Source organism: Protopterus annectens, chromosome 3.part0 (assembly GCF_019279795.1).
Source record: "Protopterus annectens isolate FY-2018-M chromosome 3.part0, PAN1.0, whole genome shotgun sequence".
Lineage (NCBI taxonomy): Eukaryota > Metazoa > Chordata > Ceratodontiformes > Protopteridae > Protopterus > Protopterus annectens.
Window position 1 is genome coordinate 617379374 of NC_056731.1, and position 10059 is coordinate 617389432.

Genomic DNA, 10059 nt, shown 5'->3' on the forward strand with positions numbered 1-10059 from the left:
ACATCTCTCATACACTGTATTTGTCTGTTTGAGAAATAAGTAGTTGTCAGTTTACATAAGGCAATTACCACACTGCCTTAGGATGCCCTTGTCCACCAAGCTAGATGCAAAGATAGCAAGAAAGTGTCTATCCATGGTTACAGGTGCTAATGTGTACTTTGCAAGGGATAGTGTTGGAGGGTGTTTTTAACCAGAGGAGGGATCGGTGCTAAATAAATAAATCATCTATAGCTGACCTATCCAGCGATGCTGCTCAGTGCCCACCAGATGCTCTTGGAGCAGCGATAGTTCTGGGTGCTTTAATAACGTAGTATGGACCTAAATAGTCCTACCTAAACACGTAAATGCTGCTAACTACACAAACTAGTTGCCCCATGAGTAGCACAGAACCGAGGTAAAGTTACAGCTCCAAGGTAGTTTTTATTGGGAAGTTTCAGCTCCTAGTGATTGTGTATATACAAAGCACCACTAACCACAGCTGCATGAAGAGCAGCTTCTCTCAAAAGTGATCCATATATATGAGGTGAAAAAAGCAAGTTTTACATTAATTATGCACTAAGACCAGTCAGGTAAGCATAAAATAAGCCTTCCACCAGTAGTTCCCAGCTTAGATAGGTGAAATCAGCCCTCTCCTGCCACAAGAGTGTAGATTTTGACGATCTTGATGTCGAATGATGGGTTTGGAGCCCATGTGTTAATGAACCACAAACAGATGCCTAATACTAACTACAAATCACTATATTCAATATATTTTTAATGCAGAACAGCAGTTTGAAAATGCAACTTTAAACTTTAAACTAAAGTGCAGAAAAACAATAAATAGCCCAGAAATGTTTCACAATACACTGAAAACAAATAATGCAAGTGCAAAATGATACTTAATTTTGTTTGTCTTGCTAAAGATGGCTTCAGATGTTAGCAAAATCTCTCAAAGTCTGGCATTGTTGCAAATGATGAGCAGCTCTGAATAAATGAGCCAACTCATGAAAAAGCAAGGTTTATGTATAAGCAGAAAAAAAGTATGTTTCACACTAACTATGCCCTAAGGTCAATCAGGTAAGCACACTAGATGGCAGGATGCCACCTGCTGTGCATCAAGATGGCAGGTACCAGTGGGGTTTGAATCCCATCAATGCCAACGATGTGTGAAACAATAGTGCGAAACTGCACACAACTCTATTTCAATAATAAATTCACAGCATACAACCTGGCCACAATGGCATAAAGGGAATATGCATTACTCTCCCAGGTAAGGGGTCCCAACATCCTCACCCACACTGGACTACATGCAGGCCACTTACTGAGTTGAGTCTTTAGACAAGCACTCCCAGGGCATGACTCACCACTCTTTCACTGTGAACCAATGTTTTCCTGTGCCTCTTTATCCAGGACAACTGTCCTTCACACAAATTAATATTTTTACACAACCATGCAGAATTCCCACTGAAGGCAGCCAGAAATGTCCAATCCCCCACAGCTTTCGTTTTAGCACTGCAAGTCTATGACCATCATGGGTGAGTGCTAGAGACCTGCAGTTACCTCACTGCTTTTAATCAAGCTAAATACAAATACTCCAACTATTTTTTCTAGTAGTATGTCTAATGTCTAATAAGAGACATGCTTCACAGCTTGTTAACCAGTACTGTAAATAATGATTACCTCCTTTTCAGATAATCAATATAATAAATACATACATGCTAACCATAAGATTTTAAAGGTTAATAAGTCAGCTTTACTTAAATAATTAAAAAATTGTGAAAATATAGCTTAAAATATATGTAGCTTGGCACAAAGAGAGAAGTAAAATAAAAAGGTAACAAATAAACAGGATGCATTTAGAAAAAAAAAACTTAAGATCCAGATGCTCAAGTTCCTCACTCTGACTACAGAAGTACTGACCCTAACTATTATAATAAATTAATAACTAATACTCAAAGAAAGGTCCACATAAACAGTTCAGTAACTACATATCTCTTAGCATCTCTCTCTCTTGCACAGCATGGTACACATAGTTATATACAATGTTTTCTCCATGCCCTCCGTGGTCATCACATGACATCACATTCCTGACACTGAAGAAAAATAAGCAGTAAAAATAGCAGACGCTTGTTATGTCAAGCTATATAAATGGCAACAGACATCCAAGTCTGCTTCCTTCCGTTTTAATTAACCTTGGTGTCTTAATCATATACAAGACAAAGTCCATTAGAGATTACAGCAGCTACAGCTGAAAAAGTAAGACTGTTCTGTTCCTGCTCTTTCATATTATTTATTACATTCAAAACAGGAGACAGTATCTCTGGAGACCAAACACACTTTAAAAACATTCCCTGTTCTTTTATATTAAAACAAAGAGTGATAAAGGTCACACAGAAAAACCTATCAGTAAACACTAAATGAAAACTCCAGCCAAGCTAGAACTTCCACTGAGTGACCTCTCAAACCTCTTGTATCAGAGGCACATGGGATATATGCAAATGACCCCTATGAACATCAGGTTTTTCAGCTATATGGTGATTCTGAATGCCCATGACTTATTTCTTTTTAAGTCGTTTCAATGGACATTTTCAGACCAATAAAGCCAAACCCCACTAGCTGAGGATATGCATATTTATCTATGTGCCTCTGATACATGAGGTTTGAGAGGTCAGTCAGTGGAAGTTCTAGCTTGGCTGGAGTTTTCATTTAGTGGTTACTGATTGTTTTTTCTGTGTGACATTCTCACTCTTTGTTTTAGTTTGTTAATTGGGATATTTTGCAGTCACCCGAATGGTAATGGACATCAGCTGGGTATAACAGCCCTGTGTTTCTTATGCTTAGTCAAACACTCTGCTTGTGCTTTGCTGATGAGGTCATAACAAGGCCAAAATATGCATATGCACAGCTAGTGGGGTTTGGCTTTATTGGCCTGAAATTGCCATTGAAACGACTTAAAAAGAAATAAGTCATGGGCATTCAGACTCACCATATAGCTGAAACACCTAATGTTCATAGGGTCATTTGCATATATCCCATGTGCCTCTGATACAAGAGGTTTTAAAGGTCACTCAGTGGAACTACGAGCTTGGCAGGAGTTTTCATTTAGTGTTTACTATAGCAATAACCCATGCCTGGGTGTAGGTAATGCTGGATTTACCCACGATTGGTGTGGTTTGGTCAAAAGGCGAAGCCCGAGTGGCCAAACAAAGACAACCGTGGGTAAATCCAGCATTACCCACACCCAGAAGTGGGTTATTGCTATTATACAATGACATTATTTAAGAAAAAAAATAATTACTTTTCTTAAATAATGGCATTGTATAATGCCTCCTTGCTGCCCTTCCGCAGCTGTCTGGTATTCTGCAGCAGTTCTGATGTACTGCACATGCGTATGCTTACGCAGTACATCAGAGCTGTGGGTGGAAGCAACGGAGAAAGCAAGATCTCTGTTGCTTTTTACAAACTGTCTCGCCATGTTAAAGGAGTTTAACACAGAGAGACAGCTTTAAAAAATCAACAGAGAATCTCCGTTGCTTTTTTTAAAGCTGTCTCGCTATGTTAAACCCATTTAACATAGTGAGACAGTTTTCAAAAAAGCAACAGAGAAAGCAAGATCTCCATTGCTTTTTACACACTGTCTCGCTATGTTAAAGGAGTTTAACATAGCCAGACACCTTTAAAAAAAGCAAAGGAGAATCTCCGTTGCATTTTTTAAAGCTGTCTCGCTATGTTAAAGGAGTTTAACATAGCGAGACACCTTTAAAAAAGCAATGGAAAAAGGAAGATCTCCGTTACTTGTTTTAAAGCTGTCTCACTAGCAAGACAGTATGTAAAAAGCAACGGAGATCTTGCGTTCTCCGTTGCTGTAAAAAAGAGTTATACTAATGGAAAAAGTCCGGGCGACTGGACCTTTTTCCATTACTGTAACTCTGATTTATAATGTGCACGCTGACCAATCAGCATGCACGTTTTGGAATATTAATGGGGGGTCATTGTATAAGGATTTTTTCTGTGTGACCTTCTCACTCGTTGTTTTAGTTTGTTAGTTGGGATATTTTGCAGTCACCATAATGGTAATGGACATCAGCTGGGTATAACAGCCCTGTGTTTCTTATGCCTAGTCAAACACTCAGCTTGTACTTTGGCATCTATATTACCTTGTCGAAAGATGACAATATCGAACGGCATAAACATCGAAAATGCCGTACATCAAAACTGTTCTTGTGGGGGGCTGTGCCCCCTACACCCCCTGCTAATTATATATACCAACTCCAAGATCGCACTACAGTGAGGAAAGAGCAAATTTTCTCATCCTCACTGTACCATGATCCCGCAACAATATTTTCGATGTACGGCATTTACGACATTATTACCATTCAATATTTTCAACATGCGATAAGGTGAAGTAGACCCGTACTTTGCTAATGAGTTCATAACAAGGCCAAAATATGCATATCCACAGCTAGTGGGGTTTGGCTTTATTGGCCTAAAATTGTCCATTGAAATGCCTTAAAAAGAAATAAGTCATGGGCATTCAGAATCGCCATATAGCTGAAACACCTGATGTTCATAGGGGTCATTTGCATACATCCCATGTGCCTCTGATACAAGAGGTTTGAGAGGTCACTCAGTAGAAGTTCTAGCTTGGAGTTTTCATTTAGTGTCTACTGTTCTTTTATATTAAAAAATATCACTCATTCTGAAGCCCTAAGGACAAACACACATTGATTGCAGATGAGTAAGAGAGGAGAGAAAGAAAAAAATACATTTTTTTACTTAACTTGGTATTGCCTTCTGTCATCAAAATTATCCACCCATAAGGACCACAAGCAAGTCTTACTGGAGGTATCCCTCAAGAAATGAGGCTTGAGACAAGGGTGCAGTTTTTTTGGTGCATTATCCCATACTGTTTCTAGATAATCCGTCTGCATTATTGTTGGCACTATCACATCTATGTTCAATAGTTATGCTATAGGACTACAAGGCTAAGCTTTATCTAAGAAATCGTCCATTCTACCCACTTGCTCTATGTACTCATTTTAATGAGTTGTGTTCTGTCCCCACAGTAAAGGTTCTGCCATACTGGTAGGGCTGCAGTTTTTGAAAGGCCCAAACTATACCAAACACTCCTTCACTATGGCTGAATAAGATTCCTTCCTGTTTTGAGGTTTGCAACTCAAGTAACAATAGGGTGCTCTTCTCCTTCTGAGGAGGCTTGGTTAAGTACACCCCCCCCCCCATTAGAGTTAGAAGCATCTACATTTACAATGAATTCTTAACTATAATCAAGGCTGCCTAGAACAGGGAGTCCAGTAACATCATCCTTGATCTTTTTAAATATCTTCTTACAGGCTGTTGTCCAGACAACCTTATCTGGTATATTTTTCCTGATAAGGTCTGTAATTGGCATAGCTATCATACTATACTATACTGGTGGAAAGATTTGGTATAGTACCCTGCACTCCCTATGAATGCCTTGCACCTGTTTCTTGTCAGTAGGGTTGGGCCATTCCCAAAAATCCTCCAACCCAGCAGGTTCTGGCTTAATCATTCCACCACCAGCTGTGTGTCCCAAACAGGATGCTTCTCCATACCCACCAGATACTTGTCAGCATTGACAATCAGCCCTGCCCATTGCAGTCTGCCCAAAAGACATGTTGCACATGGTCTACCCAGGACTGTCTGTATATGAAAATGTCATCTAGAAAGGCAGGAACATAATCTCCTGCTCCTGTTAGGATGTGATCTACCAGCCTATGGAAAGTTGTTGAGGCATTCTGCATAAAAAGGCATTTTCCTGCTAGAATATGATCTATCAACCTCTGGAAAATTGTTGAGGCATTCTTCATAAGAAAGACATGGGTACCTTCCAGTAACTCTACAAGTCCATATCCTTGGTAAAGTCAATAGTGGTTAGATACTTAGCCCAACCCATCTGATCTAAGACTTCACCTGTCCTGGGCATGGGGTGAGCATCTGATAATGTGTGACTGTTCAGTTTCCTGCAGTCCACACAGAACCAGATGCTGCCATCCATCTTTCTTTGGTACCAGTACCACTGGTGAGGCCTGGGGACTGCTGGGCCCCTTGGTTACTCCCTGTTCAAACATGTCCTTTGGTTCCTCTTTCAGAGTTTGTTCAACATTTACATGCACTCTATAAGGAGCTTGTTTAATGAGTCACTGGGGTCCTCAGTCCAGGCAGTGCTCCACCAGTTGGATACCCTCTGGCCTACCAGTAAACATGTCCCCCAAACTCCTGCAAAAGGTTAACTGTGAGGAGAGGCCACCCAATCAACCATGGTAACAGACCAAGCATCACAAAGGAAATCTACTTCCAGATTCCCCTCTGGCTTCTCCTGCAAATCACTACAGATACAAAATAAAAGGGACTCCCCATCATCATATGTTTTTTTTTCATGTTAATATGGTAGAGCTTGTGAAGGGATGGTGAGGAAAAACACTGTTGTAGGCAGTTTGGTCTGTACTAGTCAGCCCCAGTGGCAGGCTGTATTATCCTGTGTAGGATTTGCTGGTTGATTTGCAGTGCATCTATATGCATAGTAAGGATATAAAAAAATTGTCGGATTATAAAAAGATTACTGTTATACGGTATCTTTATATATTACTGGATCTGGCAAGTATCTCATTCAGTTTTGTGACATCTGTAGAGTGCTGAGCATGGGATTAACCTTGACCCAGCAGTGGGTGATGTTTGGAGCACATGGACACCTGTTAGATGAAGAAGGGTATGAAACTTCTGTTGTTGCATTGGCCAATGGAATTCACCATCATCATAAGAGACGCATTAATAGGCATAAGCTTGAAGTGCCCGTTCATTTTTCTAGTGATGAAAGTTTGGTTTGATGAGACAGATGCTGAATTAGAGATTCAGTCATGCTCAGATGTGGTAAGCCTGAAGATGTTTGCTGCTACAGTACCCAACTAGCTGCTGCTCTCTTCTTTGCTGGAACATCTATGCTCTCTTTATGAGAAAAATCCTCAACAATCAAAATGTCTCTTCAAATTACTTTGCCAAAAGCTTGCAGATATGAAACTGATGACACCCCTTGCTGCCCAAGATGAATTCAGCACAGTGAGACTACAACACACTGCAGCTGTTGCTGAGCTTCTACAGGCAGCTCAGAAGACTTTACATGCCAAGCAACTGCCTTTTGATCTTGGAGAGTGTCGCTATTATACACGCAGAACCAGTAATTGCCTTCTTCTGCCTCAAATCTTATGATATTTGAGTGAATTTGAAGAGATAAGAGATTAAGAGGCTTGGCAAGGAGGGTATGGGAAAGTGTATAAGGTTAGAAACAAGCTGGATGGCCAGTTCTATGCAGTTGAGGATTTTGATCAAGAAAGCATCTACAGATTGTATGAAGATTCTTTGAGAAGCAAAAGTGTTAACTGGTCTTCAGCATCCTAATATAGTTGGCTATCATACAGCCTGGCTGGAACATGTCCAGAACATCTCACATCGAAGTAACAGAACCAAAGCATCAAATTTGCAGGCATTAAAAAAGCCTTTTGTCATCAGAAATGAAAAAGGCCTTTTTCTTAGCAAAATGTGGAAAGCAACTTGTCTTTTATTGTATTTGCAGATTCTCCTTCTCCAGTTGGAAATACTGCTTCAGTATCCTCAAAGTGCACTGTTCCACCAGCATCAGGCACAACAAACAGGTTGATTCAGCGAGAGACAGAGTCTGAAATTGAAGGTTATCAGGAAATCCATTGAAATGCATTCACAAGTTATATCTGTTGATAGAAGCAAAGCAGTATATACAAGAGAGTTTTCATGTGTTTCCTTCAAGAGCAATAAAGCAAAGCTTGAAGAAAGTAAATGTAGTTTAGACGACAGTTTTTCTGTAGATGCTGATTACCACCATCTGCAGACAAGATGGAAGCTCACAAGCACAGCCTAAAGTGCAGTTCCATTTAATGGTTTGTATACAAATGCAGTTTTGTGAACTGTCATTGAGGGAATGGATCTTAGACTAGAATGCCTATCTTGGAGATGGAGGAGATCCATATTGCCTTGTAAATGTAGAATCCACACTACAAATGTTTCAGCAGCTACTAGAGGGAGTACACTATAGTCACTCAGTGGGAGTTATGCATAGAGACTTGAAGCCTAGAAATATATTTCTGTAGGGACCAGACGTTTGTATAAAAATAGGAGACTTTGGACTTGCCTGCAGAGACATAGTAGATGACATGTCACAAGTAGATCCAATGGTTCTTCACAATACTTCAGAAGTGGGCACCTGCTTGTATGTATCACCTGAGCAGCTACAGGGATCTCATTATGATTTTATGTCTGATATGTACAGTGTGGGCATTATTCTTCTGGAGCTTTTTCAGCCTTTTGGAACAGAGATGGAAAGAACAGAGAAATTAAAGGAATTGAGAAGAGGCAAGATGCCTGATGCATTTAAACAAAGGTGGCCAGTGCATAGCAAATATGTGAAGCTGTTAACAAATAAGGTGCCCATAGAAAGACCAAGTGCAGTCAGTGTCCTGGAAAGTGAACTTTTCCATGGAGAAGGAAAGGTTACACAGGATCTTCAGAAAAATGTGGAAGAACAGGAAGAGGAAATTCAAAACCTGAAGGAAAACATTCAGCTGCTTATGACTGGAAAAGATTTGTAGTAACTGATGCCACAAGAAATCTTGTGATTTCATCTGTAAATTCTGTGTCATTTGTGAAAAGATTTTGACATTTAACTGGAAGTGTTTAATGTTTACTGAAGAACTGAAAAAAGACTTGTGTAACATTTTGCTCTCCGTAAACTTTTTTACCAGTTTTGTAAAATAAATCACAAACTTCATTTGATCAGCTTGCACATTGACATTGCTCGCCTTTTCTTACAATGCTGAAAGGGTTCTGCCATGCTGATTTTTTGTGTCTCACAGGAATAATTACCATCATCTGGGAGATGGAAAAACAAGGAGCCAATCCCAAACCTTACAGGTTAGTCCCTTATTTGAATATTCCTGAAAGACCCATGATCCCCGTAAAAATGGGCATGCACTAGGAAGGGATAACATGGTCAACAAAATGTAATACATATACTACTGTCATACTGTTGGTGATATGTTTAATCCATGTTTCAAACAAAATACAATTATTCCTGGGATATCAGACTAGTATTGTAAGACTCACACCTCACACAGTGAATTTGTTTATGGTGTTGCAATCACTGATATTAGCAATTTTAAAGCACTTTTGTTTAGCAATGCCAGACGTGGTGAAAAATCAACAAATATTAAGGTAAAAACCTTATTTACTTAATTATCTTGGTCAAAAATATACTAGTAAAAGTTAAGTGTAAAACTGAATGGAGGGTTTTAGACTGAGATGAATAGTGGAGGGAGTACTGTGATGCTGGTTTACTGAATTATATATAGAAGATATATATAGAAGCAGAGGTGAAATAACATTTACTGATAGAATTCAGGGACAGCGGTAAATAAAAAAGAACTCTACAAGAAAGTAAAAGTATTACTACATGTGAAAGTTGGTGTGGGATAGAGGCAAAAAAGTAATGGTAAGCTGTGTTGAATAAAGAAGTGAGGTCTGAGAAAATAGGTATGTATGTTCAGATAAGCATAAAACGGGATTGGGTGAGACTAACCCTTGGATTCAGAAAGCCCTGCACGGTGTGCAGGAATAGTGCAGGCGCTCCAGGAGGCAATATGGCCGCCGTGTGATCCAGGAATAAGCTCCAGGACTTGCACGAGCACTCCTGCACTATTCCTGCACAGACAAAACTCCTGTATGCAAATTACCCCATTTGCAGGTGAAAACCATGCAAATGAGGTGAATTTGCAATCCAGGAAGCTGTCAGCCGGCCGTGCAGGACTAGTGTAGTGTGCAGAAATGTACACGGTTAGTAACCGAGTACATTTCTGCAAACTACAAAACACAGCCATGACAGCTCCAAATAAAAGGTGTATAGTATGTGTAAAGCATGCCAATGGCCAAATATATGGCCATTGGTATGGAAAATAGTTGGAAAAAAAAAATAATAACTTTTATTTTTTTTTAGCTGATTTGGGTTGTTTAAGCGTA

General features: G+C 39.7%; 1 pseudogene; it reads left to right on the forward strand.

Moving 5' to 3' along the window:
* Nucleotides 1–6828: 6828 nt before the first annotated feature.
* LOC122796883 lies at nucleotides 6829–8636 on the forward strand (annotated as a pseudogene).
* Nucleotides 8637–10059: the final 1423 nt, after the last annotated feature.